The sequence below is a fragment of the Artibeus jamaicensis genome, unplaced genomic scaffold (genome assembly GCF_021234435.1).
Source record: "Artibeus jamaicensis isolate MK-2021 breed Jamaican fruit bat unplaced genomic scaffold, CSHL_Jam_final contig_685, whole genome shotgun sequence".
Lineage (NCBI taxonomy): Eukaryota > Metazoa > Chordata > Mammalia > Chiroptera > Phyllostomidae > Artibeus > Artibeus jamaicensis.
Window position 1 is genome coordinate 11907731 of NW_026521924.1, and position 22936 is coordinate 11930666.

The window sequence follows — 22936 nt, forward strand, 5'->3', positions numbered from 1 at the left end:
AGGCAGGATAGCTTGGCCAGGCCTGGCCAGTGACTGATGGCCGGGTGGGGGAGGGTCTGACACAGGACAGGGGCAATTTGTGAGCCAGGAGACACAAGGGAAGGGAGAAAACACTGGCCTGGGAGCCCAGAGACCCAGGTCCCAGCTCAGTCTCCCCCTTGCCAGGCGACCCCTTCTCTGGGCCCAACCTGGCCAACACATTTGGACTCACCCCATGGACACCACACATCTATACCCCTGGACACACTTGGCTAAGTCCCATCAGATGCTTAACTGACTCCTTTAGCCTTCAAGCTTTCCCATCTGTAAAATGGGGTCAGGTGCAGTTACCTGGTAGGCCTGCAAGGGCCATCACAGAGAGGGAAGGAGAGGGAGGAAAGTCCCAAAGAGCCTAGTATGGCGGTGGAAGCCACCTCTCCTAGGGCCCAGAGCCTCACTGCAGCTGAGAAACCCCAGCCTTCACGTGAGCTCAGACCCCGGGCTGGGCCTGGGCCCCAACCCTAATAGCAGACTAGACCTTGCGCCTGACATCAATCAGGCTTCACACTGTCTCCACCCCCAACCCTGTCTCCGCCCCCAACCCTGTCTCCACCCCCAACTCTGTCTCCGCCCCCAACCCTGTCTCCACCCCAACCCTGTCTCCACCCCCAACCCTGTCTCCAGCCTCAACTCTGTCTCCGCCCCCAACCCTGTCTCCACCCCAACCCTGTCTCCGCCCCCAACCCTGCCTCCACCCCCAACCCTGTCTCCACCCCAACCCCGTCTCCACCTACCCAGTTCTGGGGATCCCGCCAGGTCTCAGAGATGGGGGCCGTTGGCCAAGCCCAGCTCACACAAGGGCGAAGGCACGGTGCCTGATTCCACAGAGGCCTCCTACGAGCAACCCTCCCTCACAGGCCAAGGTGAGGAAAGGCTCCAGGGGATGCCCTTCATCCTTTCTGGCATTTAAACTTCTTTCCGAGCAGTGTCTTTGTTGGCCACATCTCTTCCCCACAACCAGATGTGTAAAGTTCCTAAAACACATCTTTAAAAGGCTTTGTACGCCTTTTCAGGAGCGGGAAGCCAGCACTACATGGAGAGAGGCAGCTCTAGACGGGGTGCTCGGGGTGGGGGGGACAGGGCCAATGTCATGGCTTGCACAAGCACTGGGGCGAGGGATGGTCCTCCTCGGGGAGGTGAGCACTTGGGGCCAGCCTGCATTTCCCAGGATGTTCTGCAAGGCCAGAGACTCAAATGTTCAAGAGACCTCAGCTTATAGCTACCTGCAGGGACTGACCCTGAAGACCACCTGCCTCTGGCTAGAAGCCTACTTGTGGACAGAGGGGAGGCAAACACAGAAAGAAGCCTGAGAAAGGGTAGGGTGTCTCTGATGGGCATAACACTCAGCTGGCAGCCTTGACGACTGTGCAGCCAGAGGGAAAAACAGGCGGAGATGGGCCAGGACAGAGCCAAGGACTGAATTTCTGTCCCCATGCCCACCCCCAAACAGCTTTACCCCAAGCTCCATCCGAAAGATCCGCCTTCAGCAAAAACAAGTGAGTGGATCACACCCTGACGATAGATCAGATCAAGTGCTAGTCTTGATGGCTCCCGAACATCTGTGAACCTTTCAAAACCGGGGCCAGCCCCATGGCTCAGCTTCCATCTCCCACCCCTGTACCCCATGCCATTCTTCCCGCCTCCGTGTGTGTCTACCTGCAGATGTCGTCTCTGGCAAGGGAGGCAGTCACCTCTCTGCCAGCATGGACCATGTTCTTCCACTCGGATCCCAGATCTTAACAGACGCACAAAAACCCCATTCCCCCTCGGCCCAGAGAGAAGTCAGGGTCTTAGATGACGACCATGCCAACCCTGGACAGGCCCGGAGGAAAAGAAATTGCCCAGACAATAACTTCTGCTCCTAACCAGGGTGGCCTTTGGAGAGTCCATTGGTTTGAGCCTCAGTTTCCCCATCTGTAAAGTGGGGGTAATCACTCCTACCCTGAGCAAGGCCAGCACTGATTCCAGACCCGATTAGCCAGCCTCCTAAACCCCCCAGAAAAGTCCTAAAGGCACCGGTTTCCCTGTGGCTCCCTTTAGCAACCTTTAGGGTGACACCCCACAGCCTGGATTCCCCCCCCCCAAGCAGAACCTGACACCTCAGCTCAGGACCCCCTCCAGGAAGTCAGCAACCACAGAACTGTGAGAGACCGCAAAGCTGGTCACTGTGCTAGTTGACGGTGTTCTTGCGAAACTGCCTTGGGTGTGGGCAGGAGACGGAGAAGGAGCACAGTCAGTGGTACTCAGGCACTCACTCCCTGGGAGGAAGTTCTCCTAGAACGGCTGAATCTAGAGAGAAAACCCGCCTCAAAACCAAGGTGCTGGCCATGTTCTGAACCCCCCATGTCACCAAGGCCCTTGAGGACCCTCAGACACACACAAACGCAGTCACAAACACACACTTTGCTGTGTTTCACTTGATGAGACAACTTAATAAACAGTCCCCTCCTTCGGGACACCCTAGGAAGCCATGGTTTCCATACAGACTCCGGGGCCAGGTCACTTGTTGAATGCCAGCAATATGAGTCTCTACCACTGATTAGGCGAGTGACCTGAGCTCCGGTCTCCTAGTCAGCAGAGTCGGGACGAAAGGGTGCCTGCCCCCCAGGGTTCAATGTGGTAATGCAAGATGAGCACAAAACAGCGATGGTTCTTATATTTATACTCCTCCAGGTCTGCACACCAGGGGGGTGATCGTGGGGAGGGCTGGGCCAGGACACGGGCTGTGGTGGGAGCAGGGCGAGGGCCAGCCAACAGAGAGGTCACAGACCCTACGGCATGACGATTCCATGACCTCCAGGCCTGAGACCACCACCCACCCTGCAGTGACACTGCTACGGTCTGTGACGGGGAGGCACAGAGGACTAAAGCACAGGCCCCCAACCCCAATGTACTGGGGCCACGTGGCCCTCCCCAGAAGGTCTGTGAGGCTGCAAGTGTAATGACAGAGCAATCTGGGTGGTCATGTCACCAGCCTCCAAGACGGCCCTCAACACCTCAAAAGGCCTCAATCAAAAGACTGATTGACACCCAGCTGCCTCCTGTACTTGTGCCCTGATCTAGTGCCCTCCCAGACTGACCTGTGTGACCAACAGGACGCTGGAGAAGGGACAGAGTGCGGCTTCTGAAACGAGGTCATAAACACGTGCAAGTGCCACACTCATGTGTGGAACCTGATGAACAAAATACACTGACAAAACAGAAGCAGACTCACAGATCCAGAGGACAGACGGACAGCTGTCGAAGGGCAGGGAATGGGGCAGGTGAAAAGGTGACAGGATAAGAAAAAAAAAATCAGACTCAGAGACAACAGCATGGTGATCACCAGAGAGAGAGGGGGTGGGGGAGGTAGGAGAGGGTAAAGGGGGGGATACACGGTGATGGAAAGAGACTTGACTCTGGGTGGTGAACACACAGTACATACACGGATAATGTATGATAGAGTCGTACACCTGAAACCTAAATGATTTTTATTTACCAATGTCACCCCAATCAATTAAATATATAAAGAAAAACACACTGTGGCCTCCACCTTGCTCTCTTGGACCGATTCTTCAAGAAGCACTGGCCTCTTGTGCCAGTCACCGCGTCCCAAGGCCACTGAAGCCACCCCGCAGAGAGGCCCACGCGTCATGGAGCGGAGTCCTCCCACCGGCGCCCGACCTGTGCTGCCAAGCTCATGAGTGAACCACCGTGGAAGCAAACCCCCCACCCCCGTCGAGCCTTCAGACGCCTGCAGCCCCAGGCACACGGCGCCTGCCACCTCCTAGGGGCCTTGAGCCAGAAATACCCAACCAAACTGCTCCCAAGTTTCGGACCCACAGAAAGTGTGAGGGTAATGTTTCTTGCTCTTTTACACTACTGAGTTTTGGGGTGGCTTATTACACAGCAAGAGGTGACTGACAGAGTCATCAATTCTTTCTCCCAGGCAACCCCTCAGAGTGGGGCCCCCAGGCAAACTCGCCCTTCCCTCAGGGCCACAGCGCCCTGTGCTGTGAAATTCAGGGCTGGGGTGCAGGGAGCAGAGAGCCTGGCCTAGGCCCCACCACGTACCAGCGCCCAGGAGATAGGAACCCCTTCCCTGCCAGTGCGGCAGACTCACCCGGGGATTTTCATACAAGACTGATACCCAGCCCCCACCTGGGTCATCTAATCAGACTGCTGGGGTTGGGGTCCCGGCACGGACACATTTTTAAGGGCCCTACATGATGCTGATGTATGGCTAAGGTGGAGAATCACCTCTACAGCAGACTCCAAAGGCAGACTCCAGGCCAGCCGAGGGACAATGTGTCTGCCTGTGCAGAACAGGAGGCAGCAGAGAGAACAGCAAGCCAGGCAGTGCCTGAGATCCACTCCCCTTTCCCCAGCTTAAGCTGAGGGTCTCCCTCTATCCCCACCCCCGTGCAGCTGCCCAGCTCCCCAAGTCTGTAATGTGCCTCAAGCTAGACGGGCCAACCTCTGCCCTGGGGGACAGCTCCCTTCAAGAGGACCCGGGGTGCGGGATGGGGTCTCGCTCTGAGTGATTTGGGGAAGACTCTGCTCCTTCATCTGAAAAGTGAGAATCAGCACCACACCTGCTCTGCCCTCTAAGGGGTCCTAGGTTCCTCCTCAGACATCTTCAGAAAGATTTTTATGTTTTATCTCCCCTGAGGCACAGCCCTGGGGGGAACATGGCAATGGATTCAACAAACAGGTGCACCAGGTAACTCACAGGTACCACCTGCAGTGATAAGAATTTGATAAGGACTGTGATCAAGAATGTGGGTAGGGCACCTAACAGGGGCCCAGAGAGGACTCGGAGAAGATTTTCTAGCAGGGACATTAGAAGTGAGCTCCTGGCAGGGGAGACTGTGTGTGCAAATTCCCAACACTGCTTTGCCCTCCCCCCAGGCATCACCCTGCAAACCCCAGCCCCACTTTTTTCAGGTGGCCACTCACCTGACCGGAGCCACAGCGCAGGCACGGGGTGGGGGCTTTCCCGGAGTCTCCCAAGTCAGTCAGACACACGTAAGCCTACCCCCACGGGGACGTCCGGGAGAACGGGCAGAGTGGCCCCAGCTCCCCGGAGGGCACGAGACCCCACGGGCAGTGGGGTGCGCAGAGCAGCCCCTCCGGCCCCAGTCTATCAGGCATCACCTGCAGCCCCCACCGTCCAGAGGAAGTGGGCAGAGTGGGCAGAATGGTCGCGCAGTCACTCGGTGACGGTACAGGCACGCAGGGCATCCTGCGGGTCCCCCCTTACCACGGTCAACTGTGATAAAAAAATATATTAGTTAAAAAATTCCCCAAATAAACAATTCATAGGTCTTAAATTGTGTGCCACTCTGAGCAGCGTGGTGGAACCCTCACACCATTCCACCCCGTCCTGCCTGGGACGTGAATCACCCCTTTGCCCGGCATGTCCGCATCCAGGACAACAGGACATTTGACAAGAGAGACTACACTACGTAACTTTTATTACAGTACATTGTTGTGATTACTCTATTTTATTATTGTCACTAATCTTCCTGTGTCTAAGTTCTAAATTCATCTTTATCATAGGTAGGTCTATGTTCCAAAAACATAGTCTGTATAGGGTCTGGTACCATCCACAGTTTCGGGCAAACACCAGGGGTCTTGGAACATGTCCCCTGTGGATAAGGGGGGCCTATCACACATTTAGAAATGGTTAAATGGTAAATCGTGTGTTATGTGCATTTCACCACAATGAACACGACAAGGACAAAAAGTTCAGTGAGCACTACTCTGGGCCAGGCACTCGGGACGCAGCAGCAGCAGCCAGAAGCCTCCCCTTCGAGGCTCTAACAGATCAGGGGTAACAGGTGCCGCGAGACAGGAAGATCAGGGTGAAGGGAGCAACAGCTGCTCTCTGTGGGGAAGAGAGGGAAGCCTCGCTGGTGAGGTGACAAGGCAGCAAAGCAGTGACAGGCAGGAGGGGATCAGAAAGTAAAAGTGCTGGGGTGACTTCCTGGGAACTTGCTGAATGACAGGATGTGGTGGTGAGGGCAAGGGTGGGGTCAGGATGACTTGGGGGACCAGTCCTGACTCTGCAGGGGTAAACCTTGACCCGTTCTGGATCAACTGGTTACCCTTCTCCCCTCAACAAGAAGCCTGTGGGGCAAGAAAGATGAGAAACTGAGGCCAGATAAGTTGGTGCAAGACCTACGGGGTGGGGGTGGGGGGGAAACCCCGGTGGTCCAATTCTAGAAGCCGGTTCTCCCCTCAGGGCTCTCATCAGCATTGCCGATGATGCTTCTCCAGACCACCTCCACCTCCCGCTGCAGGACCCCCCCCCCATCCCCATACACTGCCCCGGGCCCTCTTCCAGCCCCGCCCCATCAGCCATCACCTACAGCACCACCCGGACCTGCCCCTGGGTTAGTGTCCCCACACAGAGAGCCACCCACTCTGCACCTGGGGCACTTGAAGCCTGGGAGGTGTGAGCTGGCAGACAAAGTGACTTCTCTGCCAGGTTCCTCCCCTCTCCCTGCCAGGAGTGCAGCCCCAGTTCTGGGGTGAAGGAGGCCTGCCCAGTCAGCACTTTCCACTGACTCTTTCAAAACCACTGACAGAAACTGGGGCCTGCGAGACAAGCTCAAGCCCGGGCGCAGTTCCCCCTTGCCGGCCCCTCGTGACTCTGCACAAAGCCTGACTGTGCTTCAGCGCCAGCCCCCAGGAGGAGGGGGTTTGAAAAGGGGGGTCTCCGGTAAGCCCTCCTCTCTCCAAAGCCACGGGGTCCCCACTCTGGCTGGCCTGGGACCTGTACTCTCTGCCTCCAAACAGACATTGCAGCCCAGATGGCAGAGCTGAGTGTTCGAGGCTTGCGGGGTTCAGGCAGCATTTGTGGGGAGGGGTCCCCCTTCACTGTGAACTCTTTTCCCACAAAGCTCCCTCTCCTATGGCCCCCACCCAGCACAGTGAATCACAGGATGAAGGTGGCATACATGATCCCAAAATGAAAAAAGGAAAACACCCCCCCAAATCCAGCCACCAGGTGAACTACACAAACAAACCCCTACTTATTGAGTCCATTGTGGTCCAGGTCCCTGTGCTGGACACGCTTAGAATACCTGGGTACCCTTGTCACGGATGGGGAAGCAGGCTCAGAGAGGGTCACAGGTGTGATGGAGGCCCCCCAGATAAAGTGAGAGCAGAGCCGCGCTCAACAGCACTGAGCTCGTTGCTTTCGGCCCGGCACTTGCTCGGCTCTCAGGCCCACGCCAGCCTCCTGAGCAGCAGGCCTGGGGACAGCCCGGCCTGGCCCTTCTCCTGCTCCCCCCGCCCCTGCCCCCATAGACTGACACTGCACGCATTGTGCCAGGCCCTTGGGGCTGCCCAGCAGGAGGCGTCCCCAAGCCTGGCAGCTCCACCTGGCTGCTGTGCCAAAACTTAGGGCTGCCATGGGGAGGACACCTGCCTCCTGCCTGGGGTGATGGTGGGTGGCCATTCGAGTCTCCCTGCCCCAGGGGGGCTGGCTCAACGCGCTGTGCCAGGCCACAGCCCTCTGCCCTGATTTTCATCCTCCAGGGACAGGGACGCTGGTCCAGTTGCTCTGCCTGCACACACACAAGGAAAATCCAAAGAACAGCTAACATACCTCCCTATAGACAGCCACCTCCCCTCTCAGTGACCCAAGACTCTTCCTACCTGGTAACCGCAGGGCGGTGTAGCTGTTCTTCTAATGAGCCGAACTCGGGATCACAGGAGCCCTGCAAAGGGCTCTCCGTGAGTTCGACACCAAAGCGGGACCCCAGCAAGAACTGAAACCGGGTCTGCAAAGCCGATCGTCTTCATTTCAAAATGCACACGTGGGCCCTGAGCCCAAAGTTTAATCCATGAAACACCAATGGAGTTTAGACAGTGAGCTTGGACAAGGAAGATGTTCTTCAAGCCCTTTTGTTGAGTTCAAAGAGAGAGTTAGTATTTTGAAACCGGGAACTGTTTATTCTTATAATCCTGTCATCATCGTTATCACTCTTCTTCACTGAGCCCGTCTGAGGTACAGAGCACAGTGCTAAGCATTTCATACAGCAGCGAATCTGCAAGTCAATATCCCCATTCTGCAGAGGTGGAAACTGAGGTCCAGAGAGGCCCACGCCTGCCGACTGACATCGGGCACTCCAAAATTCACTTAGGCCCTGGCAGGGTAGCTCAGCTGGTTAGTGTCGACCTGATACACCAAGACTGCAGGTTCGATCCCTGGTCAGGGCACATACAAGAAAACCAGTGAATGCATCAAAAGTAGAACAAATCAATATTTCTTTTTCTCTCTCTGTCTCTTTGTCTCTCCTCCCTGAACCTTCCTCTCTCTCCCTGCCCTCAAGTCAAATTTAAAAAAGAAAGAGAGAGACAAAGCCCAACAAAACTCAGTAAAATACTAAGGTATCGCCAGCTTTACTCTTTTAAAACCAAAGAATGAGTCGAGTTTATTGTCTTGAGTTACTTTTTCAAATGAAGTCCAAAGTTTTCCATTGTGTATGATTTTTTAAACTAATTTTCAATAAAAAAGAGAGAGAGCAAAAGGGACCTGTATGTTTAACATCTGCAGGCCTCATTTAAAAATCTTTCTCAAGAATGTTTGTCCATTGGTGGTCCTGAGTGTCTCTGCTTAAGTCATCTTAAAAATCTAGCTGACGTTAGGTCTAGCCTTTTACCAGTCCAAAAACACCCACCCACCCCCACACCCTGGGGTCAGGAGTTCAGGAAGCTGGCCTGGCTTGGGGTGGGGGGAGGGGATCTGGTTGTGGTCGGGAGGAGGCATGGTTGAAGTTTTGGGGACAGGCTCTGAGGGGCCTGGGGGGTGAAGAATGGGCATCAGACCGGATGTCCAAGAACCTGGGTTAGAGACCCAGTCATGTCATTTTCTGGGGCTGCCTGCATCTCCCCCCGTCTGTGAAATGGGCTCATAGCTTCCGCCCCGTGAGGCCGTGCAGGGAGGACAGGCACTGTGGGTGTGCCAGCACCTGGCACAAAGTTGGCAGAGGGTGGCTGGGTTCTTTGTTCTGTTTTCTAATAAACTACAACTTATTTCCAAGTACTTCTGGGCTTCCACCACACCTTCCTTTACGCCCTCCTCCACGTGGCTAGAGGGTAGGTAAAGGAATCTGGACCAGGGTGTCGGGGGTGCTGCACTGCCTCAGCCAAGCCGCCCTGCTCTGGCTGAACCCAAATGCTTTTCCTCCTCCCAGCATGTTTAGAGAGATAAGGAAAAGCCGCCCCCCCAACCCCCGCAACCCCCACTCCCGCTGGTTTAAGGAAGAAAGAGAAGGGCAAAGCAGAACAGGGGAGTGTCGCTGGGCTGGGTAAGCAAGCTGGCTGAGCATCCTCTGTCAGAGCCCCTGTCTGCCCGGTCCTACACTATTAAAGGGACTTCCCCTGGGTCACTGTCTGAATGCACCCCATCACCCCCACCTGAGCTGCTGAACAAAGAGTCCTCACAGTTCAGAGGAAATGAGTTGTGGCAAGGGGCAAGGCAGAGTGGCCTCACTGACCGCCCCCACCAACCACAGGGGAGGAGAGAGAGAAGGGAGCAGGGGGCCTGGAACTCCCCCTGCTCCCTTCCTGCACTTGCAACACCCTTTCCAGGATGGCGACAGGATGAGATTCTCAACCTTTTGGGGAAAATGACTCAGAACTCCGAGAATCTGAGGATAAGGGTCATGCAAGCAACCTGACCTCTCCCCATGCTTTGAGTTGTGCAGGGACATAGCTATTCAGTGAGGAAGCCCAGTGCCGGCGGGGGGCGGGGCGGGGGGGGGGGCGAGGGGAGCGTCCTGCACTTTCAACCCACCGTCACACACCTGCCATGCTTCTCACTCACACACCGCCCTGCTCAAAAACCGGCCACAGCTCCCTGTGGTCTAATGAATGGAGGCAGGCACCTCTCCCCGCCCTCGGCTCCCATCTCCAACACTCACCCACCAGATCCCCTGACTCGCACACCCAGGGCCCAACACGGCCTGTGAAATCTCCTCATTCTGCCCACATCTACCCACCTGCTGGCCACTCCTCCAGGAAGCCAGACCTGGCTCCCCTCGCCCTCACTCTGTCTTCTGCTCTCCGGTCTAATCAGGACCTCACCCCAGACCTCACCATGCTCTCTGCTGGCCTTTGTGCCACTCTCTTCCCTGACCTCTGTCCCCTTCCCTGGGACCCTCCTGGAGACACCACCTGTAGCCATGTCACTCGCACTAAGAGCAGCCAACAGGTACCTCAATTATCACAACAACCCGACAAGGGAAACACTGTTATTCCCACAGTACAAATGAGTAAACTGAGGCACCAAGAGGCCTTCTTGCCCAGAGGTCCCAACCCTAGCTCTGAGATGAACGGCTGGGAGAGGGCTTCTAGAGCGAGGAGATGGTGGGGGAGGCACTCCCAGAACCCCAAAGACCCAGGCCCAGCTATCGCTGGGTCCTAGGTCTCTCCCCCTCCCCCGCAGGGAAGCAGAACTGCTGCCACAAGAACCCAGAGCTGGCTCTGGACCCCATCCCCTTCAGGCCATCCCTCCCTCTGTAGTGCCCTTTTCTTCCTCTGACTGTCCAAACGGCACCCGCCCCACCAAGTCCACCTCCCCCAGGAAGTCGCCCATCCATCCTCCCTCCCCTGTCCAGCACTTCCGGACGTGGGTGCCGGACGGCGTTGGTGCTCTCTCACGGAGCAGCGGCATCACTCGACGTCAGCCTCCACCTGCCCAGTTTGCCCGCTCAGTGGGATAGCATTAGGAAGTCTTCAAAAACCAGATTTCCGTGGTCAGATACTGGTCAGGTTTAGTGTTCTGGGAGACACTAAATGGTTTCTTTGCTGCAGGGCTTGTCAGAACCTTTCATTCTCTTAAAAGGTATTCAGAATCTCCCACATGGTGGTCGAGTGAAGTTGCCAGTGTCTGCCCTTATTTATCCCCTGAACCCTTGAAATCTCCCAGAACAGCCTTTGGGAAATGCCACACCCTCCCACCTCCTCAGAACAGCCTGGCAAAGCAGAGGGCACACAGGCAGACACTGGGCCCTACCGACCTTTTAGGAGGTGCGGGGACACCTGGGGAATTCAGCTGGAGAGCCACTCCTGGCACTGCCCAGGCTGCAGAACCTTCCCACCTTCCTTTGGGTGAGGTGACTGACGGCCGTCCTGCCAGGGTCTGAAGGACCCTCAGACATTGCACCCCATGCCTGCCAAGTCCAGAAGGCAAAGGGCCTTGGGGGACCCCCAAAGCGCACTGGACAGTTCCACGCAAACTGCTCATTCTACTCCATCATTAGCGCGCAAGTTTTAATATTATAAACCAAAGTTAAAACACATTCAGCTGCTGTTCTAGGAAGAAGCTGTAGGCCACCCAACAAACCCTGTGACCCTCTCCCCTGCACCCCAGGGAGAGAACAGAATCCCTCAGTTTACAGGAAAGCAAGCCCTCAGAGGGGACCAGACACTTGCCTGTAGTGGCCCAGCCAGGAGCACAGCAGAGAGAAGCATCTGGGCGCCCCCCCTCCAGGCACACTCGGAAGGGGGCCCAGTGAGAGAAGACCTCGAAAGCAGCGGCTCCTGTAACCATTGGTGGTGGCTACAGGGACTCACGCAGGCAGGGACGCTGCCCTCTCGGGAGGGATGGCTCAGCAGCTGGGAAGATTCTAGGGGCTTTTAGAAGACGTTATATCTGGGGCTGAAGTCAGCTGTTACCCCAATCTCCTCGGGCCAACCCTGGAGGGAGGAAGAATGCTCGCCCCAGATTGGCTGCCCACAGGGCTCGGCTGTGGGAAAAGATAAGAGGCCTACAGGCTGCAGGCATGTCACCTGCCCTGGCCCAGTCACCGAAGACACCCCCTTGTGGTCTTGGGAGCTCATCACTGCCAAACACCCTGGACATAAGTCCTGCGTCCTGGCCTGACGCCCAGGACCCTAAAGACCCCTCAGCCAGCCCCACGTCCCAGCACCCTGCATCTTGCTCCTCTACCCTGCCTCCATCTCAGCCCCCACAGACAGTCCCCACACCTCCCAACACAGTCCACAGGAGCCCGGACGGCCCCCCTTTACCTGTTCCTGGTCTCACCTGACCTGCGCGCATTCGTGTACCTGCCTGGCCCAAGTGCTCAATCTCAACCCCTCGCTGCGTAAAGGTGGCCCACGGACCTGCTGCGTCACCCCACCCAGGGGCCTGGTAGACATGCAGAATCTCAGGCCCCACCACAGACCTGTTGAATTAGAACCTACATTTTACCACACTTCCCAGGTCAGCCACTGTCTGCTGGAGTTTCAGATGCACTCTTACAGACCACTGTTCTCATCAAGTCATTGCACCTGGGACCCACAACCTCCAGTGGCTCCCGGGGGGGCGAGGGAATCAGGTCCAGACTCAGCAGCTTGGCGGTCAAGGCCTTCTGCAACGTGCCTTCCGCCCACTTCTCCAGGCTTGCCCCCACCCCCACCCCCCCATTAGAAATGCCATCCCTCCTCTGTTGGCCACGGCCACTCAGGACTTCAGGGCCCTGTAAAAGCACTGCCTCCTCGAGGAAGCTGGTCTGAGCTGCACTCGCATTGCCAGGAGACCTCAGGGAACCCTGTCCTGTGTTCCCAGTGGTTGTAAGCACTGGGCTGGGGCACAGGAGACGCCAAGTGATGCCCGAAGGGAACAAAGCCCCACATCCAGTCGTCCAGAAGCCCAGCCTCGGCCCGTGCCTGCCAGCCTCTGGCTCTGCCAGAGCCTGCACCTCAACCCGACAGACAAGGACTCAGGCGGCACGGATAAGCCTCCTGTACACCCCCTGCCGAAGAAAGGGCACTCCCCAGAACTAGCAGCAATGTGCTTGCTCTGTGCCTCAGTTTCCCCAAATACAGAAGAGAATGCCACCGGCTCTGCCTCCGTCCTTTCCTGGCGGCCTAGCAGACTCTGCCAAGACAGAGGAGCAGATCCCTTAACTCTGGGGCTCGGACATTGCAGCAAAGAGACTCCATCCCTGTGTGGTCAGCAAATCCCTGGCTGGCCAGCCAACTGCCCCTGGGAGGCCGAGTCACCTGCCCAGAGGCACCCTTTCATGACCAGACAGGAAAGCCTCGCAGGCCAGGGCTGCCACACCCTCCTCCCAGCTCCCTCCTTCCTGGCCCGGTTCCTGCGGGCTGATGCCCCATGGGAAGTCCTCCTTCACACGGGTCTGCAAGAAGGCGCTGGAACATGTGACCTGAGGAGTTCCCGGCTTCTAGGACCCCTGAGGAGCAAAGGCAGAAAGCCTCTCTAATCCCCTTTTACAAACAGAAAAGAGAGGGAAGGGCAGGCCCAACACCGAAGTGGATTGGGCTCCTTTCAGTTCCCATTTCTCTGTTCACCCAGCTTGGCTCCCACATTCAACCCAGCCGCCGTCCGGGTTTCCCAAGGCCATGCCAGAAGCTCTCCCTCACAACATTCTAGATGGAATCCAAAACAGGCCGGTTTATCTGCAGAGCCTCTTCTTGACCTCCCTGGGCTCTCCAGGGGGCAGACGAAGCGGGCAGTGGGGCAATGCTAAACCCAGAGGGTCTAATGCTGGCATCTCAAGCAGGGTCTTTTATGCCAAAAGAAGTTGACGTCCCCAGCACCCTAATATCACAGTGTGTGTGATGCCTTTTTGCGCCCCTCCTGAGAAAACGTGGGACATGTAGCGAGAACCTCACTGAACGAGGATCCCTTCTACTTTGTGGCTATTTCTTTCCCACCTCACCAGTCCCCAAGACATGCTGCCTGCCTGTCACCTGCATGTCTGGAAGTCTGGAAAAACCACGTTTGTTAAGAAGTCTTCAGATGGGGACTCTCTGAGAGGCATGAGAGGAGAGGCAGGGTGAGGTAGTTTAAACAAAGATTCTGGTCACCTGGGTTCAAATCCTTACTCTGACGCTATTGCATCCTATGACCATGCCTCAGTCTTCCCATCTGTTAAGTGGAAGAAGACCTACCTTACAGAGCTGTTAAGAGGACTAAAGGAGTTAATATCTGTGAAGTTGTTAGAACATTTCCTAACACAGTGAGTGTAGCAGGACCCTGGCCCAGCCTCTTGGCCTCTCTGATTTCCCACCCAGGATATCGTCCTTGCTCCCATCTATCCCAGGTCAAGGTCTTTCTTAGTCTTGCCAGCCCAACTCTAGATCTGGACCCCGATCCCCCAGTTCCAGCACCCACCTCACAGTGTGACCCAGGTCCATCACCAGTCTGCCTGTCCAGGGCCCAGCTCCCCTCCCTCCCAGATCTGAGGCCCCCTGGCTCTTGGCTGTCCATTCTGGGAACACTGGCCACACAATTCAATTCTCAGCTGGCTGCTCTGTGCAAAGCAGGGAGCTATAGGTGGAAGGACAAGGTCTAATGGAGAGACCCGCAACCCCAGTTTGTTCCATTCTTTCAACTCCCTACCCTCTGGGTATGGGCACCCATCCGTCACCCAAGGGAGTAGCCTGAAATAAACTCTGAGCTGCCCAGACCACTCCCAGCTCCTGAGTTAGAGAACACACACACCCAGCCTGGATTTCCACCAAAGAGAGCAAAGAAGTCATGTATCCCCGACCCACAGCGACCCCCACCGACCCCAAATCCCTCAGGCCTCCCAGTCCCCTGCACCCAGATACACAGGCCTGCTTTCAAGACACTTGTACCTTCTCTACTTTCCTGTTTCACATCCCACTGGCCCCCTCAGATTCTTGCAGCCATTTATTTGCACAACTTCTTTGGTGGAAAGAAAATAAAAATCTGTGATGTTACTTGAGGCTTAAAGGGGGCTCCCTCGCTAATTGCAAAACCCACCTCTTCCTGCCCAGCCCAGCCCCGAACTTCCACCTGGCTCAAGATCTCCTGAGCAGCTATGCGCCAGGCCCTGTGGACATGCTCCAGATACAGCAGTGGGCCATTCAGTCAAGGTTCCACCCAGACAAAGTAAAAAGAGAATTGTAACAAATAGTTACAGGCTGTGATAAATACAATGAAGAAAGTAAAACAGGAGTGATGATGAATTTGGGGGTGGGGAGGGGCCCTCTCCCAAGGCTGGGAAGGCGTGTGAAAAAGACAGACTTCAGCTGAGACAATAAAACGGAGCCACGCCAGCCAGAAAGAAACCCTGGGAGAACTCTCCAGGCAGAGAAAACAGCACAAGCAGAGACTTGAGGGCGGAAAAAACTTTGGGATATTCAGGGGCAAAGTGATTCAGGTGTGGCTATCAGGAAGAATACACAGGGACAAGGAAAGGCTGGAGGAAGTCTGAGAAGGCCAGCGCACAAAGGCGCTCATAGGCTAGGGGGAAGGCTTTGAAATTGTGTTCCAAGTGCAATAGGGAGCTCCGGAGGGTCTTAGAGAATGGGATTATCTAATAGATATTTTTTCTAAATACTTTCTGTTATAAGAGATCAGAAGAGAGCAGGTGAGGACTTGGGGACCAGGTAGCTACTCTAACAGATAAGACAGAAAACGTGGCTGGCCCTAGGGCAACAGATTGGGGTGGTTGCAGTGAAGGCAGAGCCTGGGATAGATTTTGCAGAAAGAACCAGAAGGATTTGCTGTTGGATAGACTGTGGGAGGGGAGGGAACCACCTGGTTCCCTGTCTTTAAAGCTGGGTGGGTTCACCGAGATGGGAAGGCTGCGGAGGATTCAGGGAGTGCGGTCAGGTTCTGTCTCGTCCGCACGAAGACCACCCGGGAGCTTTCCACACCACGACATATCGAGGACACCATAACTCATCCCATGGGTGGCTAGAGACAAAATCTGCCACTTACAATCATGAGGATGAAAATGATGTGCATTTAAAATCTGTGTTTGTCAACTAGGACACGAACAGAATCACAACAATGGAGATCACATGGAGGGTTATCAGTGGAGCAGTGGGAGGGGGAGAGAGGGGAAAAAGGTACAGAGAATAAGTAGCATAAATGGTAGGTAAAAATAGACAGGAGGAGGGCAAGAATAGTATAGGAAATGCAGAAGCCAAAGAACTTATATGTATGACCCATGGACATGAACTAAAGGGGGGGAATGTGAGTGGGAGGGGGTATGCAGGGCGGAGGGGAATAAAGGGGGGAAATGGGGACAACTGTAGTAGCATAATCAATAAAACATATTTTAAAAACATAAGACAAACTTAAGATGAAAATTATAAATTCTGGGATTAAATAAATAAATAAATAAATAAATAAATAAATAAATAAATAAAATGTGTGTTTGTAAATTAACGTTTGATTTTAAAAGTCCTAAGAAAGAAGGAGAGTTTGGGGCAAGGGGGCTGTGTAAACGGAAGGGAGTCACGGGAGGGGGGGGAGGCTGAGGACAGAGCCCTGAAATCCTCCAACAGTCAAAGTGGAATGAAGCTGTCCCCAAAGAGGACTGAGGAAAGGCTAGGCTGGCCAGGGAAAGTAGAGAGAAGCAAGAGAAGCAAGAGAAGCCAAGAGAGAGAACTGGTCCTAGAAGGAGAAAATGATCCACAAGGCCAAGGGTGGTCAAGAAAGGCCTACTTGTGGGGATGTGGAAATCACTGGAGACACTGATGGGGGGGGGGGGGCAGGGCAGAACAGGGGCAAAGGGGCAATTTCCGTGAAGTAATGGGCTGAAGCCAGGTCAAGGGGGCTGAGGAACCTACAGGATGTGCTCCAGAGGGGCAGGCACAGACAGCTCTCTGGCCAAGCTCTGTGGCAAGAAGTGGGTCTGTTGCTGACATGTGGGGTGGGATGGAGGAGGGTGCCAAAGCCTGAATGAACACCACATGAATGATCCGGGGGAAAGAAGCCACTTCTAACACTGGAGAGGGGGAAGTAATTGAAGAATGGGGGTCAGGGAGCAGAGCACCTTAGAGCCCAACTGGAGGCACGGGCCTGGGGCAGGAATTGGAATGCTTCGTGCCCCTCACAAGAAAGGGAAGAGGGGGAAGGCAGCAGAATGCTGACGTGGGACCTTCACTGCACATACTTCCAGATGGCATGCCTACTCACCCCTCCATTCATGCCCACTCCAATCACCCCTGGGGCACCTGTCTTGTTTCGCTGCTTGGACAGGCGGCTCCCCCATGGACTGGCGGCTCTCCCATGGACTGGCACCGGATGTGCCACCACGAGCAGGTTCTGCAAACAACCTGTGGACACATCTTACCATACGTGTCACCCACAGGGCTTACCTCATCAGGCGGTGCCCTTTCCTGATGCAATTTCGGAGGGGGTCCACGGGCCCCTCGCCGTCTCCACAAGCCCCAGCCCCAGCCCCTTCCCCAATGTGAGCCCTCCAACGCTCTACCCCTTCCGCAGCCTGACTCTCGCCAAGCTCCGCGCAGCCTAGTTGGCCCATCGGAAAGAGCTGTTCCCCACCCTTGTCCAGCGCCCCTCGAGGAGACCACCAGTACGTCCGCAGGGAGGGCAGCCCAGCCTCTTGTCCCGGCCGTCGCCCGGGAGCCTTCGCTTCTCTCCCCAGCGACCACCCTCTGGGCGGCCCCAGTCCTCGCGGGGCGTCAGCGCCCGGCTTTGTCTGCGCCCACAGAGCGCGCCCGCCAGGAGCCCGGGTCGCTCCCCAGCTGCACGAAGCTCGCAGGGTCCGGCCTGCCCTCCACCTCCAAACTCTCGCCTGGCCCGCGCAGCCCCCTCTTGAAATGACCGGACCCCGGGCCCGACCACCACCTCCCCCAAAGAGGGCGAAGGGGGCGCGGCGCCCACCGCTCTCCACGAGCCTCGGGGAACGCCGCACACTCAGCCCGAGCGCCGCGCTGGCCGCCGGAGTCCTGGACCGGCCAAGCCCTCGGGACTGCTCGGGGCCCCTCACCCTTCCGCGGCGGCCGCAGGCTCCGCCAACCCCGGAGCTAGGACCGGGGCCGGAGCCGGAGAGCGAGCGCACCGTACCTTTCCCTGCTGAGCCGGGGAAATGAGTCTGCGGCGAACGGCACTCCAGCCTCGGCCTCCTCCGCCTCCCCTCCTTCTTCAGCCGCCTGGCTTCCTCCTCCAGCCGCCACCGGGACCGTAGGGGCCCGAGCCAGCCGCCGCGGCCTGTGTGGGGCCCCGCTCCGCCTCGCGTCCCCGGCCCACCCCGCCCGGTCTGCTCCGGCCCGGCCCCCGACCCGCCTGCGGGCGGGAACGCGCCCAGCCCCTCCCCGGCCCCGCCCCACGGGGGGCGGGGAGACTGGCGCTCGCCGGCGACTGAGACCACAGCGCAGCTGCTTCAGCTCCCCAGCCCCGCGCTCCCCGTCCGGGCCCCACGCCCCTCCCCCGGTCAAAACCCGGCGCCAAATGCCCCCATCCATCCCCAAAAGAAGAGTGGCCAGCCCAGCACTGCCTGTCCTGGGCTGGGTAAAGCGTGGGGCCGAGGCTGCCTGCCAAAGGACCAACAGAGCCAGGACGCGGGCCTCAGTTTCCCCGCGGAATTTGGAACCGCCCTTTCGAAAGGAAAAAACACCTCTCTTTCCTCCTGAAGCTACGTTCACTCCCGCAGACCCTCCACTGGGGTCAGACGGCTCGTCCCCAAGGACCACCCCCAATCTCATTTTCTCCCCAACCCCGCTGGCACACTCTCGACCTCATCCCTTAGCCTCTGAGAATCTATCTCAAACTCCCAACAACAGTGGATGGTGGGGCACTCAAAACGCTACCGTCTGTCCCTGCGCAGCCCACGACCGTGAGTGGAAGTGTCTTCTCTAAGAAAATACTCTGTACTGGTGCCCACTGCCTCATCTTTGATTTAACAGAAACCGAAGCTAATACAAGTGTGAAGGTCACTTTGGTTTTTCTTTCTTTGAAGTCACAATTACTTGGAAATTATGTTTCCTGAGATTCTGCAAGCACTGCTCTGGTTCCTTGTACAGTTTTTCATTTGCTCTAGTGAAGGGGGGGAGCAGGGAGCCCTTGGTCTCTGAGAATTCCATTCTCTGCAGCCCTGTACCAGTCTTCGGGGCCTTCTGCGGCTGACAGAGAGCCAGTCTAAGAGGTGGAAGCCCTCAGTGGAATCCAGGCCCCTGCCCTGAACCTTCTTTCAGACTGAGAAGGGTGCCTCACCTAACCCAGACCCCACAGTGAACCCACCAGGCCCAAGGCAGAGCAAAAGCCCTCACGGGTCCAGAGGTCAGGAGGACAGAGGGGTCCCTGCAGGAAGGGGTTTTCATGCTCCCCTGTGGGAGGAACCTGAGTGGGTAGAGGTGTTGGGAAATTTTCCCAGGCAAGAGTAAGGGAACTTACGAGGCTGATCTTGGGCTGCAGCAAGAAGACGTGGATATCCTCCCACCCCATGGCAGGCCCTAAAGAATTACATACAATCCGGCTGGATGGATAGGGTACTGGTTCTTGATTCACTCCAGGTAGTGGGAAAATGCCTTACATGCTTGCTAGGGCAAGGGCCTGTTCCACGAACCAGCACACCTGGGGCACTGGGGAGGGGTGGATTAAACAGTCTTTGAGGGGATTTTGCCGGAGCAATCCCTGTTCTGGCTGGGACCTAATTGGTGGGTGTGGCAGTGGTCACACCACAGCACAGTCTGCCCTTCACAACAGGTTGCAGGGCGTTTACGTGATGGATTTCAGGTGAGGTTTCTTCTTAGGAAAAAAAAAAAAGGTCTTGTCATTGTCCAAGCTAACCCCTCCACCGAGAAGCCTTTCTTCCTGCCCCTAACAAACCCCTATGTCCCCTTGGAGTTACATGCTGGGTTAAATGTCACTCACTCCTCTGTGAATCCTTTCCCAACACCAAGGAGAACAGAGTATGAGTGGGCTCTCAGGATTAGATACCCTGGCTTGAATTCTGCCTCCATGTGGCTTCTCAGTGCTTCAGTTTCCTCATCTGTAAAGTGGGGCTAATAAAAAATATCTATTCATTCCAAAGAATTGTTATGAATATTAAATAAGAACGTAGACTTCCGGCCAAGATGGAGGTGTAGGTGGAAATACTGTACCTCCTTGTACAACCAAATTTAAAGACAACAAAGATTTAGAAACAAAAACACAACCAAAACAGACAGAAAATTGAACTGTACCAAAGTCCAACAAGAACGAACTCATCCAGACGGGTTAAGAGGGGTGGAGTCGGCAGCTGGTGAAGAGGGGTCAAGGCAGGGAAAAGCAGTGGCTGCTGGACCGACCCAGGTGCGCAGGCAGCGGTTGGCAGATCCCAGGTGTGGGGTGGCAGTGGGCAGGCCCAGTGAGGGCACAAGGCGGCTGGCTGACCACGGTCACACATTCACATGCAGATAAACCAGGTGAAAAAATGGACAGTGAGACAGACCGTGCAACACAGGTCCCGAGCACCAGGAAATAAAGCCTAAAAGCACCAATTGAAAAGACTTTTGGGGGTTGAGGTGCCGGGAGAGGCTCCCAGCCTCACAGGAGAGTTTGTTGGAGAGACTCACAGGGTCCTAGAACATACACAAGCCCACACACCCAGGAACCAGCACCGGAAGGGCCCAATTTGCTTGTGGGAAGTGGCAGAGGGGACCGAAATCTGAGAGAGAGAGAGTAACAAATGCCATTTTTCCTTCTCTGATCCCGCCCCCAGTCACTACCCAGTCACTGGACTGACCCGCCCCAGTGAACACCTAAGCTTTCCCCCCTCATTTGTAACAGGAACAAACAGACCAAAACATTATGGCTAAAGCACAAGAACAACTCAAAGCCCCAGAGCCAATACTTTTAAGCGACCAAGAGATAGCCAACCTATCAGATGCACAGTTCAAAACACTGGTGATCAGGATGCTCACAGAACTGGTTGATTTTAGTCACAAATTAGATGAAAAAATGAAGGCTACACTAAGTGAAATGAAGCAAAATGCACAGGGAACCAATAGTGATGGAAAGGAAACTGGGACTCGAAATCAATGGAATGGACCAAAAGGAAGAAAGAAACATCCAACCAGAAAAGAATGAAGAAACAAGAGTTAAAAAAATGAGGAGAGGCTTAGGAACCTCAAGGACATCTTTAAACACTCCAACATCCTAATTATAGGGGTACCAGAAGGGGAAGAGGAAGAGCGACAAGTGGAAAACTTATTTGAACAAATAATAAAGGAGAACTTCCCCAATCTGGCAAAGGCAATAGCCTTCCAGGAAGTCCAGGAAGCTCAGAGAGTCCCAAAGAAGTTGGACCCAAGAAGGAACACACCAAGGCACATCGTAATTACATTAGCCAAGATTAAAATGGAGAGAATCCTAGAAGCAGCAAGAGATAAGGGGACAGTCACCTACAAAGGAGTTCCCATCACACTGTCAGCTGATTTCTCAAAAGAGACCTTATGGGCAAGAAGGAGCTGAAAAGAAGTATTCCAACTCATGAAATTCGAAGACCTACATCCAAGATTGCTCTATCCAGCAAAGTTTTCATTTAGAATGGAAGGGCAAGTAAAGTGCTTCTCAGATAAGGTCAAGTTCAAGGACTTCATTATCACCAAGCCCTTATTATATGAAATGTTAAAAGGACTTATCTAAGAAAAAGAAGACAAAAAAATATGAACAGTGAAAGGACGGCAAACTCACAGTTATTAACAACCACACCTAAAACAAAAGCAAACTAAGTGGACAGCTAGATCAGCATTGGAACCACAGAAATTGAGATCACATGGAGGGTTAACAACAGGGGAGTGGGAGGTGGAGAGAGGGGGAGAAGGTACAGAGAATAAGTAGCGTAGACGGTAGGTAGAAAATAGACAGGGAGAGGGCAAGAATAGTGTGGGAAATGTAGAAGCTAAAGAACTTGTGGGGGGATTTGGGGGGAGGGAATGTGCAGGGTGGAGGGGAATGAAGGGGCGGAAATGGGACAACTGTAATGGCATAATCAATAAAATATATTTTAAAAAAATAAGAAGATAAACATATATGGACTTGACAACTTATAAATAATAAAAACCTACTCAAATCGGCTTGGTGTAGGCAAATAGAAAATTTATATGCTTACATAACAGAAGACTCCAATGGTATGACTTATCTAGGTACCAAGAGGCTCAAAAAATATCATCAAGACTCAAGTCTTCTCTCTCCAGCTTTCATTTCTGCTCCTCACAGCAGCAAGATGGCTGCCGGCAGCCCAAGTCTTCATTTCTTTCAGCTATCCCAGCAAAAATTCAAAATTATATCAAATTAGCTCTTATTGGGTCACATAGCATTGTTTGGGCCTGAATCACACGCCCAGCCCCCGCATTCATCCCATCCAAACCACAGGGATGGAGAATGAAGAAGGGTGATGCCAGAACAGTATTTACAATTAGAAGGAGAATGGACCCAGAGCTGTGTGCCAAGCGCACAGTAAGTTCACACCTCACCCCCGCAAAAGAAATATATATATATGTAAGTATATATATTTCCATGTATATATACGCCATTGGTGAAGATTTCCATCATGTTTCTGGGATGCACAGTGTCTTTTGAACACCCTTCTACGTCGAGGGAATTCGCCATGTCACACATCTTGCACCCCTGCTGCAAAGCCAGAAACTCTCTTTCCCAGTCTTCTTTGGCAGATGGGGCCCTGGCATCACCCAGGCCTGAAGCCAGAGGCACCACTGAGGATTTTTATGTGGAAGTAAGCAATGTGAGGAGAAAGGCGTCACCCAGAATCCACTCAGGAGGATGGTAGCAAGGATGGTTTTAAGGACAACAGTGGCAGAGGGGTTGAGTGCTTGCCAGAATACATTTCAGTTGTCTGTTGCTGCCCAACAAACCACCCTCAACACTTAGTTGCTTAAAACAACAATGATTTCTTATTTCCCACAACCCTTTTTGTGGTGACTGGGCTCAGCCAGACAGTTCTTCTGCTGCATTTGAGATCGCTAGGGACATCAGCTGGAAGGTTGTCTGGGCCTGGAACAATATAAACGGCTTCTCTCTCCAAACGGCTTCTCTCTAGACTATCTCCAATGGGATAGTCTAGACTTCCATACAACATGGCAGCCTGGCTCCTCAGAGGGTAAAAATGGAAGCTGTCCAGCATCTGAAGACCTGGGCCCAGAA

The 22936-nt window shown here is 54.7% G+C and overlaps 1 protein-coding gene across 3 annotated transcripts in view; it reads right to left on the bottom strand.

The window, feature by feature from the left end:
- SMOX (spermine oxidase) overlaps positions 1 to 18032 on the bottom strand; it is a 35926-nt gene extending 17894 nt beyond the window's left edge. For 2 of the 3 annotated variants that reach the window (XM_037147795.2, XM_037147792.2), the window contains exon 1: positions 17858 to 18032. The gene's annotated coding sequence lies outside the window, so the exon portion shown is untranslated. Of the gene's footprint in view, positions 1 to 11469; positions 11687 to 17857 lie in introns of those variants that run through there. The other variant, XM_037147793.2, reaches the window with a different exon arrangement.
- Positions 18033 to 22936: the final 4904 nt, after the last annotated feature.